Genomic DNA, 11,478 nt, shown 5'->3' with positions numbered 1-11,478 from the left:
TTTTTTAAAAGGTGATGTGAAGCTGGGGGATGTAAAGAAGATATATGTGGATTTGGAGGAGTTGGGGGCTAGAGGTGGGAGTGAATGATCCAAATACATTATATAAAATTACCAAAGAATTAATAAAATGTTATATTTAAAAAAGGTGTGTATGTAAAGCCTCTTCTAGAGTTGAACTGGATCCAGTGAATGAGATCTTGGCCAATGACCAACTGTCATGATTTCATGGGACCTCTATGACATGTGTAACTCAAGAACATTGAGCTAGACTCCATGGAAGAACCAAGGACCAAACAGAAGATTGTGGTCCTTGATGTCATAGAACTCATGTTCTCCCTGAAGAAACAAGACAAACCCAAGTAAGGGCCAGGCTGGTCTGACTTGCACTGTGGAGCTTTTGAGAAAGGAAAGGGTCATTCAGGTGTTGGTGGTATCCTAGGCTGGAGATTTATTTGGCATCTGAGTTTGGGAAGTCTCTTGGAGAAAATGAACATTTTTAGAATCTCCAAAGGGATTGCCATCTATGCTCTCCAATGCTCTTCTCATTGCCAGCTCACTCAACAAATGCTTTTTGAGTGTTTTTGTATGGTAGGCCTGGGTCTTGCACCTTGAAAAATAAGTAGCCAAAACTTCATGGTGGGAGTTAAGAAAACTAAAGGCAGATGAGTTCCTTATTCATGGGAAGATGCCAAGTGTCACCTGGGCAGTGAAGGCCACTGCTGTCGCAGCCTTCTTTGGTAACAGCTGCTAATTGCCCCCACCTGTGTCTCCTGACTCCAGTGCCTACCCTTCTATCCCAGTGGCCCCGTGGACATCTGTTCCCTGTGGGGACTGGATGCCAGGAGCTGGCATAGGAAAACACCTTCAGTTTCTGGAACTTTTCACTCTGGCTGGTGCAGGAGCAGAGCATCCAGGCTGTTCCCTCCCTGTGGGGGGCTTGTGGGAAGCTCTCAGTCTATGATCGGAACCTAATTCCAAGAAGGCTGTCAAGCCAGGCTCTGAGCTGAATAGGCAGCCAGCTTCCGAGGCTGTGTGTATGGAGCTGGGGTCAACAACTTGAGCTGGTGGGAATGGCAGCATTGGTGTCAGAGTCTGACCTCCAGCTAATTCCATCATGGAGTTTCAGTGGGTGAGGTGTCCATCCTGTGAAGGTGCTGGTGTTGAAGAAGCACAGGTTGTTGGAGGGGCTTAAAGGGCCCCCTTGGCAAGCAGAGCTGCAGCGTAGGGTCTCATGTGCAGACTCCCTTTATGCCAGCTACTTAATCTTTAATTGGTGGCATGTTGACAAATATTGAATGACTGACTCTCTGGAGGAAAGAGAAGAGTTCTGTTTGTGTTTTGCCAGTTGACTGATTTCAAGCTATCAGTGTTTCCAAATGAGGATGGGAAGAGACACTCAAGAACACAAATTCATCCATCCATTAGCAAATATTTTAGAAAATTATATCAAACCTGAGTCTATCATTCTTTTCTATTCAGCTGAACTTTTGAAAGGAAAGTTTCCAACGGTCATTTCTAGTTCCTCTGTCTGTGGATGTTTAAGGGACACAAGAGGACTTTAAGACCAAAGACGAACAGTTCTAGTACAAAAACAACAATAACTTGTTTCGTTTTTGCTTTTCATGTTATATATTGTGAATGTTTTGCCTGCATGCATGCTTGTGCATCACTTGCATGCCTGGTGTGTGTAGAAGCCGGGAGGGGGAATTGGATTCCTGGAACAGGAGTTACAGATGGTTGTGAGATGCCATGTGGGTGCTGGGAATTGAACCCTGCTCCTCTGGAACGTCAGCCAGTGCTCCTAACTGCTGAGCCCTCTCTCCATTCCCATGAGAACATGTTTGACCATTTTGGATAGTGATATTCTAGTCACCTCTAGTTCAGTCACTTCCGGATCACTCCAGCAGCACATTGTGTTTCTAGGATCCTCCAACAAGCACATGAGGCGTCCACTTCGTGGAAACCCTGGATTGGGTACTGGGATGAACAGAATGAGGCAGTCTTCAGCTCCCAAGGGGCTTTGTTTAGGAAGGGAGAGACACACTGGCCAATGACCCAAGTGCCTTGTTCTGTGGCAGAGACTGCTTTGATATTTCTGTGGAAAGGTCACTTCTGACTAGGTGGTCAGAGAAGACATGAAATTTTAACCTGTGGTGACAGATCAGCTGTAAATTGTTGCCATGATCATAGTTTTCTGTCTCCAGTGTTCATAGTACGGAAATGGACCAGTTAGCATGACTGACTTCTCGGAACAGAAACCAAATTCCCAGTGGAGTTCTGGGCAGCTTCTGTCATACACGTCTGCAGGAATCAGCCCACGTGTCAGTGACAGCTTGGAGAGTGACCAGTGCCACCGTGAATTCCATCAATAGCTCAGCATGTAGAGTGGACGAGACCCAAAGCTCTCGCCCTAGAATCATTCTCCAAAGCAACTGCAAACACAGAGTAGCCAAGGCTTCAGATGATGGCTCTGCTCCAATTTCCAACGCCTGTTACCCCTGAAGTTGAGCAATACCATGTCAACACACAGAGAAACACATGTGCTGTGGCTTGCCAATCCAGGTCGTGTGGGAGAGCTCCTGCTGGAGTGCGGGCCGCTTCCCATGGGCCAGCAAAAGGAGGTCAGACTCTGTTCTGCCTTAGTACTGAGGGAAGAGAGAGTGTCTGTTAGGAGTAGAGTTGAAGCAAAAAACTTTAAAAATGAGTTTCTCAGGGCTGGGGAGATGGCTCAGCAATGAAGATCACTTACTCCTCTTGCAGAGGACCAAGGTTTGGTTCCCAGCACCCACATGGCAGCTCACAACCGCCTGTAACTCCAGTATCTGAGCATTGAGAACATTGCATGCACATAGTGGATAGATGTGTGCAGCCGTAACACTCATACACACAGAATAAAAATAAATGAACCTAAAAAAACAAAGACAAAACCAACAACCCAATATCTCATGGCACATGTGCTGATTGGCATTTGTTTAGTAATCATTTGGATTTGGAGTGGGTACAAGATGAGTTAAACTAATCCCACCTAGATGACTCTGTGGGTAAGAGTGCTTGATGGGGAAGTAGGAGGTCAGCACCCACATAAAATGCTGAGTGTGCCTACTCGCATGCCTGTAACTCCAGCGCTGTGGGGAGCAGAGACAAGAGGATCTCTGGAACTCCCTGGCCATCTGGCCTCAGGTTCAGTGAGAGGCCTAGTCTCTAAGCAATAAGGGAAACCATAGAGCAGGACACCTGAAATTCCTGGCGTTTCATGGTTGCTGGCAGCCATGGAGCTGATGCTGTCACCATGTGTATTTGTGAAAACTCGTTCTTAGCTGTGTATTTTGTCTCTTCAGTTATGAGGTTTGTGCATTTTGAGCATGCCTGGTAAGTGTAATTGGTATTTTTAATGCATTTTCAATCATACATTATACTTGGTCATTGAAACATAGACCAGAGGTATGCAAGGGTAGTGTTGGTGAAGCAAATAGTTGCCATTGGATACATGAACAAAATCCTGTATTTTCTTACAAAACTATCAAGTATTTTATAGAAAATGCTATTCATACTTCAGTGAAAAAATAAGTCAAATCATGGAAATGCTGTTTAAAAGTAGACTGTGGGAGGCTGGGGCTCTTCATTTTTGAGCAGCTCTTAGGTGAGGCCAGGCCTGGAGATTGTCAATTATTGTGAACATGCTGGGGTAACTGGACTTCACAAGACCTGAATACAGAGGTTTGCCAGATGTGACTGAAGCTGTGTCAATCTGCTTCAGGGCTGTGACTGATTTCAGATGTCTTGGTGGCTACTACTGTCAGAGCTTCATTTAACTGAGATGCCCACTGTGACAAATCTTCCACTCGAATGGCCTTGGATTTAAAAACATACAGCCTGCTCACATTATTCACTTCATATAAGCTCCAGATCCTTGTCTCAACTTTCTGTAAGTACCTGATGGGATTCCTCTGTGTCTTGTTCAGAAGCCAAAGTATGTGTTCTCAAAAACACAAAACACACTCTTTCAGATTTGTATGTTACCCTCCTCACAACCTTTTATCTTCTTTTTTTTCAGCTTCCATGAAAATTTATTCTTTTTTTATTCATCTATTTATTTTACATCTCGGCTGCAGCCCCCCCCCCAGTCTCTCCCCCACGTCCCCACACTTCTTTGTCTCCCTCCAGGAAAGGTCAGGTCTCCTATGAGTATCAACAAGACATGGCGTATCAAGTTTCCGTGAGACTAAGCACCTCCCCATGTATGAAGACTGGGCAAGGTGACCCAGTATGAGGAGTAGGGTCCCAAAAGCCAGTAAAAGAGTTGGAGACAGCCCCTGTCCCCGCTATTAGGAGTCCCAGAAGAGGACTGAGCCATACAACTGTAACATAGATGCAGAGGCCTAGGTCAGTCCTATGCAGGCTCCCTGGTTGTCTGTTCAGTCTCTGCGAGCCTCTAGGAACCCAGGTTAGTTGATTGTGTGAGTCTTCCTATGGTGACCCCTCTGGCTCCTATACTCCTTTATCCTCCCCTTCCTCCTCAGGATTCCCAAACTTCGCCTAAAGTTTGGCTGTGGGTCTCTGCATCTGCCTCCATCAGTTGCTGGATGATGATTCTCTGATGACAATTGGGCCAGGCATCAATCTTGGTCACAGCTCCCAGGAGTCTATGGGGCGGACCCCACCTTAGAGCCCTAGCAATAGTAGATAAGACTCCTGGGAGGTTCCCCTGCACCAGGATTTCCCCCAAGTTTGAAATGCCCAGCCCCCAGCAGTCCCCCTCAACATTTTCCCCCTCAGTGCCTCCCCCACAACCTGGTCGCTCATGTTCCCATCCCCACCTGCCCTGGGTCCACTCTTGAAATCTCTTCTATTTCCCCTTCCCAGGGAGATCTGGGCATCCCTCCATGAACTCTCATTGCTATCTAGTTTCTCTGGGTCTGTGGATTGTAGCATGATTATCCTTTACTTTACAGTGAATATCCACTTATAAGTGAATACAAACCATGATTGTCTTTCTGGGTCTGGGTTACCTCACTCAGGTTGATTTTTTTCTAGTTCCATCCATTTGTCTGCAAATTTCCTGGTGTCCTTGTTTTCAATAGCTTAGTAATACTCCATTGTGTAAATGTACTACATTTTCCTTATCTATTCCTCAGTAGAGGGGCATCTAGTTGTTCCCAGGTTCTGGCTGTTATGAACATAGTTGAACAAGTGTCCTTGTGGTATGACTGACTATCCTTTAGGTATATGTCTAAGAGTGGTATCACTGGGTCTTGTGGTAGAATGATTTCCAGTTTTCTGAGAAACTGCCACACTGACTTCCAAAGTGGCTGTACAAGTTTGCACTCCCATAAGCAGTGGAGGAGTGTTCCCCTTGCCCCCCATCCTCTCTAGCATGGGCTGTTGCTTGTGTTTTTGATCTTAGCCATTCTGACAGGTGTAAGATGGAATCTTAGAATCATTTTGATTTGCATTTCTCTGATGGCTAAGGGTATTGAACATCTCCTTAAGTGTTTCTCAGTCATTTGAGATTCTTCTGTTGAGAATTCTGTTTAGATCTGCACCCCAATTTTTAAAATGGATTATTTGATTTGCTGATATCTAGTTTCTTGAGTTCTTTATATATTTTGAAGATTAGCCCTCTGTCAGATGTGGTGTTGGTGAGGAACTATCCTCATTCTGTAGTCTACCATTTTGTCCTATTAACAGTGTCCTTTGCCTTATAGAGACTTTTCAGTTTTATGAGGTCCCACTTATTAATTGTCATTCTTAGCACCTGTGCTATTGGTGCTTTGGTCAGGAGGTTTTCTCCTGTGCTAATGCATTTGAGATTATATCCCACATTCTCTTCTATCAGGTTCAGTGTATCTGGATTTATGTTGAGGTCTTTGATCCACTTGGACTTGAGTTTCGTGCAGGCCAATAGATATGGATCGATTTGCATTCTTCTACATGCCAACAACCAGTTAGACCAGCACCACTTGCTGAAGATGCTTTCTTTTTTCCATTTTATAATTTTGGCTTTTTCCCCCAAAAAATCAGGTGTCCATAGGTGTGTGGGTTTACATCTGGGCCTTCTATATGACTCCATTGATTCACATGTCTGTTTTTATGCCAATACCATCTTTCATCTTCTTTTAACAGCAATGATTAGATACTTCAGCTGGATTGGCAGTTTTAAACTAGATTGGCAAAGACTCAAACATCTTAAATAGCATCAGTCACATAGCCAAGCTATCAGATTAAACCACTAGCTAGGACTGAGAAAATGGGCGACTCACACACCAACAGGTCTAAAAATCCCTTTCTATGCTCCTTCAGGCAAAAGTTATTTGGCAAGGCCACTGGTAACTACCAACTTAGTGTGATGATCCTAAGGCCATGGAAAGCAAGTTATTTTGTGCATCAAGAGCCAGAGCAGAGCCAGGGTGAAAGCTTCGACTCTCACTGCTCTTATGGGCTGTTCAGGAAGCTTGCTATTCCACAGGAGTGCATCACAGAAAAGCAGGCTGTGCTGATGAGTCGGAAACCAGAGGGTGAAGATGCCGTGAGGCAGAGAGAAGGAAACTGCAGGAAGTGAAGTGGGAATCCTCGCGGTTCTTGGCTGAGGGATGGGGTTTTTTTTGAGTAGGGTGAGATGTCCTGAGCTTGGAAGCCTGATAGAAGTATCTGAAGATCTCAGAGAACTGGGTGATGGTCAAGGCAGAATCAAAACAGCTCAGTAAGCACATGAAACATTCAGTAAAGATAAGAGTAAGGGCCGTGTCCTAGAGTAAGGGCCGTGTCCTAGAGTAAGGGCCGTGTCCTAGAGTAAGGGCTGTGTCCTAGGACTAAGGAAACAAGGGAATCAGCCTCGTGAACATGCTCTCTCCTAGAGCAGGTGGGGATGTGCTCTAAAGGATGCTCTATTATTTTGACTCCTAGAAGACAGGGCTCTTGTCAGGAACACAATAAAATCTGTCAGACATAGCAAGAAGCAGTAAAACAAGGCAGCTACCTAAGGGGAAAGCGAAGCTCATAGATGAGCCAGCACATTTAAGAACTTACAAAAAGTAGATTTAGCATGAATGTTAATGTTTACACTTGCGTTTTTATAATGAATAAAGTACAAATATCTAAAATAAGGAATTCCTTAGATTTCTTCATTTTAAGGTCAAAAACAAAACAAGGATGTCCACTTGTACATTTCTATTCAGCCCAGTACTAGTGGTCATAGACAGTAAGATAAGAGAAAGAAACTAAAGGCATACAAATGGGAATAATACGGAACCATTTTTACTTGCAAGCAATATGATGTTGTACATAGAGAATCCTATAGAACCCACAGTGGAAATACTAGAATTAAATGAACTTAGCATAATTATAAGGTCATACACAAAATCAATTGATCTGAAGCTTGCTTTGGAGCATGTTGAGTTTCAGGTGTCAAGTTGGCAATTGGATTTACAATTGAAGATTTGAGGAATAATGGCATGGGAGAAACAGATTTTAGGAGATAGAGAAAAACATGTGGGATGAAATCCCCTAAAAAAGAACAGAGGGGAAAAAGTCCCAGGACTGAGGGTGATTTCTTTAAACTACTCTGCCATTTCATGCACTTGACTATTCCACTGAGTCCTGAGCATGAAAGGAGGGACTTCCTGGGCCCACACTGAGGTGTGTCTCGGTAGAGAGCAGTGTGTCTCAGAGGGCTTCCGCTGGAACGAAGTGGTGGGTTACAAGGGTTCTGGGCACACTGCCGCTGTCACGGTGAGCTCTCCTCAGGGGTGACTCTTTCTACTGGTTGGTTAGCAGGAGGCCTTCTGTGTAAACCCCAGGGCTGTCTCTTCCTCTGGCTCTCTATCCTTTATCACCTGGTCTGGTCCAAGTGGGGCCTGTTGTGCTCTGGAGATCTATGGAGACAGGAATGCTCGGCTACATCATCCTCATCAACACGCTGTCAGCCTCAGAGCTCTTCTGTTGATGTTTCACTTCAGTTCCGCCCCCAAACCTCAGGAAGATGGAAACTCGGTATTTCACATGGCCTTAGGATATTGATGACTACTGTAAAATATGGAGCCAGATGGATTTACATTTTTTCCTGAAGACAAAACATGGCTTGCCTCTGCTGAGATCCTATCTACTTAATGAGCACAGGCAGTGTAATTAAGGCTTTTCTCCAGTGCCGTAGACATGCCAGACCTGCTGGAAACTTTGCTTGGTTTTCATAAATCAAGTTGGTTTGGACCTTCACGTACTCAGGGGCCGGTTCTGCCATGTGTTAATGGTGCCTGTCACAGTGGCATTTGGTTTTCTCTTGTTATGCGTACCTGCCCTTGATCACAGGGAAGGTTCCTGGATGCTGTTGACCATGACCAGATGAACACTCTCAAGACAAAGGCAGACCATGGGATGAGGGTGTATGGCTGGCCAGAGGGTGGGGTGAGGGGCCTTATTAGGGTTCTGGAATGAGTCCTCCTGCTCCCGGGGACCTGACACTGTCCTGTGTGAAGCCAGTGAGCAGCCCTCACTTTGGTGGCTTTCTTGGCTCTGCTGGATATAAGAGGTATGAAAGTTTCCCCAAAGAGCTTTGTGAATTAAATATATTTGCAATTTGCATTCTAAACAAGTTGAATGGACTAAATATGCTGGCTGCATTGTTTTCTTGGCTCCTATTCATTTGTTAATAATGTGTTGTTTTTTGGGAAATGGCCCTTACTCTGTTGGCTTGGAGGAGAAATCCAAGGGAAATGTCATGCTGAATTCTGTGCTAGAATTCAAAGCAACACGTGTGCAGGAGAGCTGTGGTCAAACAAGGCTACAGTCTCCTGAAACCCCATAACGAGTGGGCCCAGACAACAGGCGGACTGGGGATGGAATGAACACTCGTTGGTAGGTTCTGGTTCAAACATGGCTTCTGAGGAGCACATTGAACAGAGCAAAGGGTCAGGGTACCCAGGAACCCCAGGAGCACAGCACATGGTCTCTGAAAGGGAATCAAGGCAGCGGATGGCCTGTCCTGACCCTGTGGCTCACAAGCAGGGGTGGGGGGGTGGGGGGTTGCACAAAGAATGGTGGGAGGTCTGGGCTTGGTGAGTGGACTCAGCCCTGTCACAAGACTTCAGCACATACTTGTTGGACGCGATGTCTCCTTCTGAACTGCGTTCTTTTTACAGGCGCAGCTGCTCAATTATGTTTCTGAGTTGTTTCCTGATGGGCAGTGGGGAAAAGCTGAGAACAGCTGCGGCCTGAGTGAGGAGGCCCGAGTCCTCGTGCATCTGTGGCCCCACCTACCATGGGGCTGAGCTTGCAGGGCTTGGAAAGAGGTGGGAGCTGAGTTTCTAGGCTCTTCCATGGTGACCACCTCAGCACAGGATTCAGTGCTGCTGTAGGAGGAATCTTCTGGTCTGGGTACAGAAGGAAGGCAGAAGCCTGGGCTGGTATGCCTTTCAGGGCAGTGGTGGGGCTGAATGGCATTGTTTCTACATGGAAGGTCATTTCCGATTACAACCTGTCTCTCTGGGCCTTGCTTTTGGGGCATGCTCAAAGAGGGGTGACTTGCCCCCTGCTACCCGCAGCACTGTCAGATGGGTCAGGACAAACAGCAGCTCACCTTTGAAGGCTGACCTCCAAGAGAAGGTCCAGTCCTATTCAGTTACCCAGGATCCATGTTCTTTCTGTGGGACCATCCAGGTTTTGGCCTTGAGAACTTTCTAATCAGTATGCTAACGAGTCTACTAAGTCACACAAGTTCTCAGGTAGTAACAAGCACTTTCTGGCTGATTATAGGTCAGATCATTTCATCTGCATAATCTCATTTAATCCTCCCAACTCTTCCATCTCAACTGTTTGGCACTAGAATTATTGTTCCATTTTCCAGATGTGGAAACTAAGGTCATGGAGCTGGATCACATGGAGATAAAAAAGGCAGATGAATTGATATTTCATTACTCTGCTGTGGAAGGCCAACATGTTCTGACAGGCTTCCGAAAACAAATAGAACTTCAACAAGTGTCAGATGGGAAGAGAAGTCCCCAACAGCAAGACCAGCCTCAGCACAGGAACTGCTGTGTCAGAACTTAGCCAGGGCAGGTTCTGACTGCGGAGTCCAATGTGGGAACCTGGCATCTGGAAGAGAAGTAGGTGTAAGTTGACATGGGACACCTGACATGCTGGGACGTCAGACTCCAGAGCAGGCAGACTGTGAGAACTGTGAGATCTGGGGCAGTGATGGCTGCCATCTGAGTGAAGTGTGATGGTTGGAGATGCCTGACAAGCCCCAGGTGTTGAGGTCCCTAGCCTTTCTGGGGGCACCGTCTAACATTCAAATGTAGCCAGTGTTTGTCTGTCTGCGTAACTGCTGCCATCCTAGAGGCTTAATGCACATTGTCTCTGGTCTTTACCATAGCCCTGCAAAGCAGCTTAAAAAGCCGAAGCTCTGTTGGGCCAGACCTCCTCTGTGGACCACTTAGGGTGCTGGTAAAGCTGGGGGGTCAGGGCCAGGTCTGTGGATTGCAAAGCCACGCTCTTTGTGTGACGTGGGGGCGTGTCATGAGGGACTGGGTGTGGAGGAAGACCAAGTCTCTGCTCTCCTCCCCGCACAGGCCACTTACTGTGGTGTGAGTTGATAGTGAAGCCACTCTCTGGCTCTGAGTTCACCTGTCAAGAATAAACTCCAACCGTGGGCTGTGTGGCCATCACTTCTGACTCTCAGGCTGGGACTTCAAGGAGAACCTCTGTATTGGAGGCTGGGGGATACTCTTGATCATCTCCCAGCCGTCTCCATCCTAAAGCAGCCCAAAGCTGTTCCAGGCGCCTTTGCTCTGCTCAGGCACACACCGGCAGTGAAACCAGCTCCATCCAGTCAATGGGCAGCTCCCAGAGTCAGGACTCATGGACAGTTTCTCTCTTGGTTGTTTGATTCTTTTGGTTGCATTTGGAGTTTACAGATGTGAAGCCACAGCTGGCTTCCTCCTTCTATGAGGGCCCCTGATAGCCACTCAACTGAGTTTTCTATTGTCATTTTTCACAGGTTTAATAGCTGTTGGCAACCACGTTGTGTTATTTTGTTCACATAATTATTCACTGAGCGTGAAATACCCTGGAGCGCCTCAGCTGTGGCCCTGTTTGCTGGACGTTAGGAAGTGGTTCAAACCTGGGGTGGGGTGTGAAATGAGGAAGGATATTTTTTTTCTAATTAGAAACAACCATTGAGAACAAAGCCCGAGACTTGTAGTTTTGTGACATGGGAGTTTGGATTCACCCTGCATTGTTGTGACATGCGCCCTGACCTAGTCCTTCTCAATTTCTCTCAGCCAAGAGTTCACAGAAGGGAAGGCAGCCTGGCCTGCGGGGCAATGGCAGGTGCGAGCAGAGACCACTGAGCCACACGCACGACCTCTTCCTCCTCTGCACTGCAGTGTGTCTGTTCTTCATCGGTTCATCTTGGGCAGCAGTGGCCATGAGTAGTAGAACTTCGTAGAGCAAAGATAAACAGCGAGGACTCAACACTGCGGCCTG

This window comes from Peromyscus leucopus, chromosome 5 (assembly GCF_004664715.2).
Source record: "Peromyscus leucopus breed LL Stock chromosome 5, UCI_PerLeu_2.1, whole genome shotgun sequence".
Lineage (NCBI taxonomy): Eukaryota > Metazoa > Chordata > Mammalia > Rodentia > Cricetidae > Peromyscus > Peromyscus leucopus.
Note: the sequence above shows the minus strand (reverse complement) of the source record.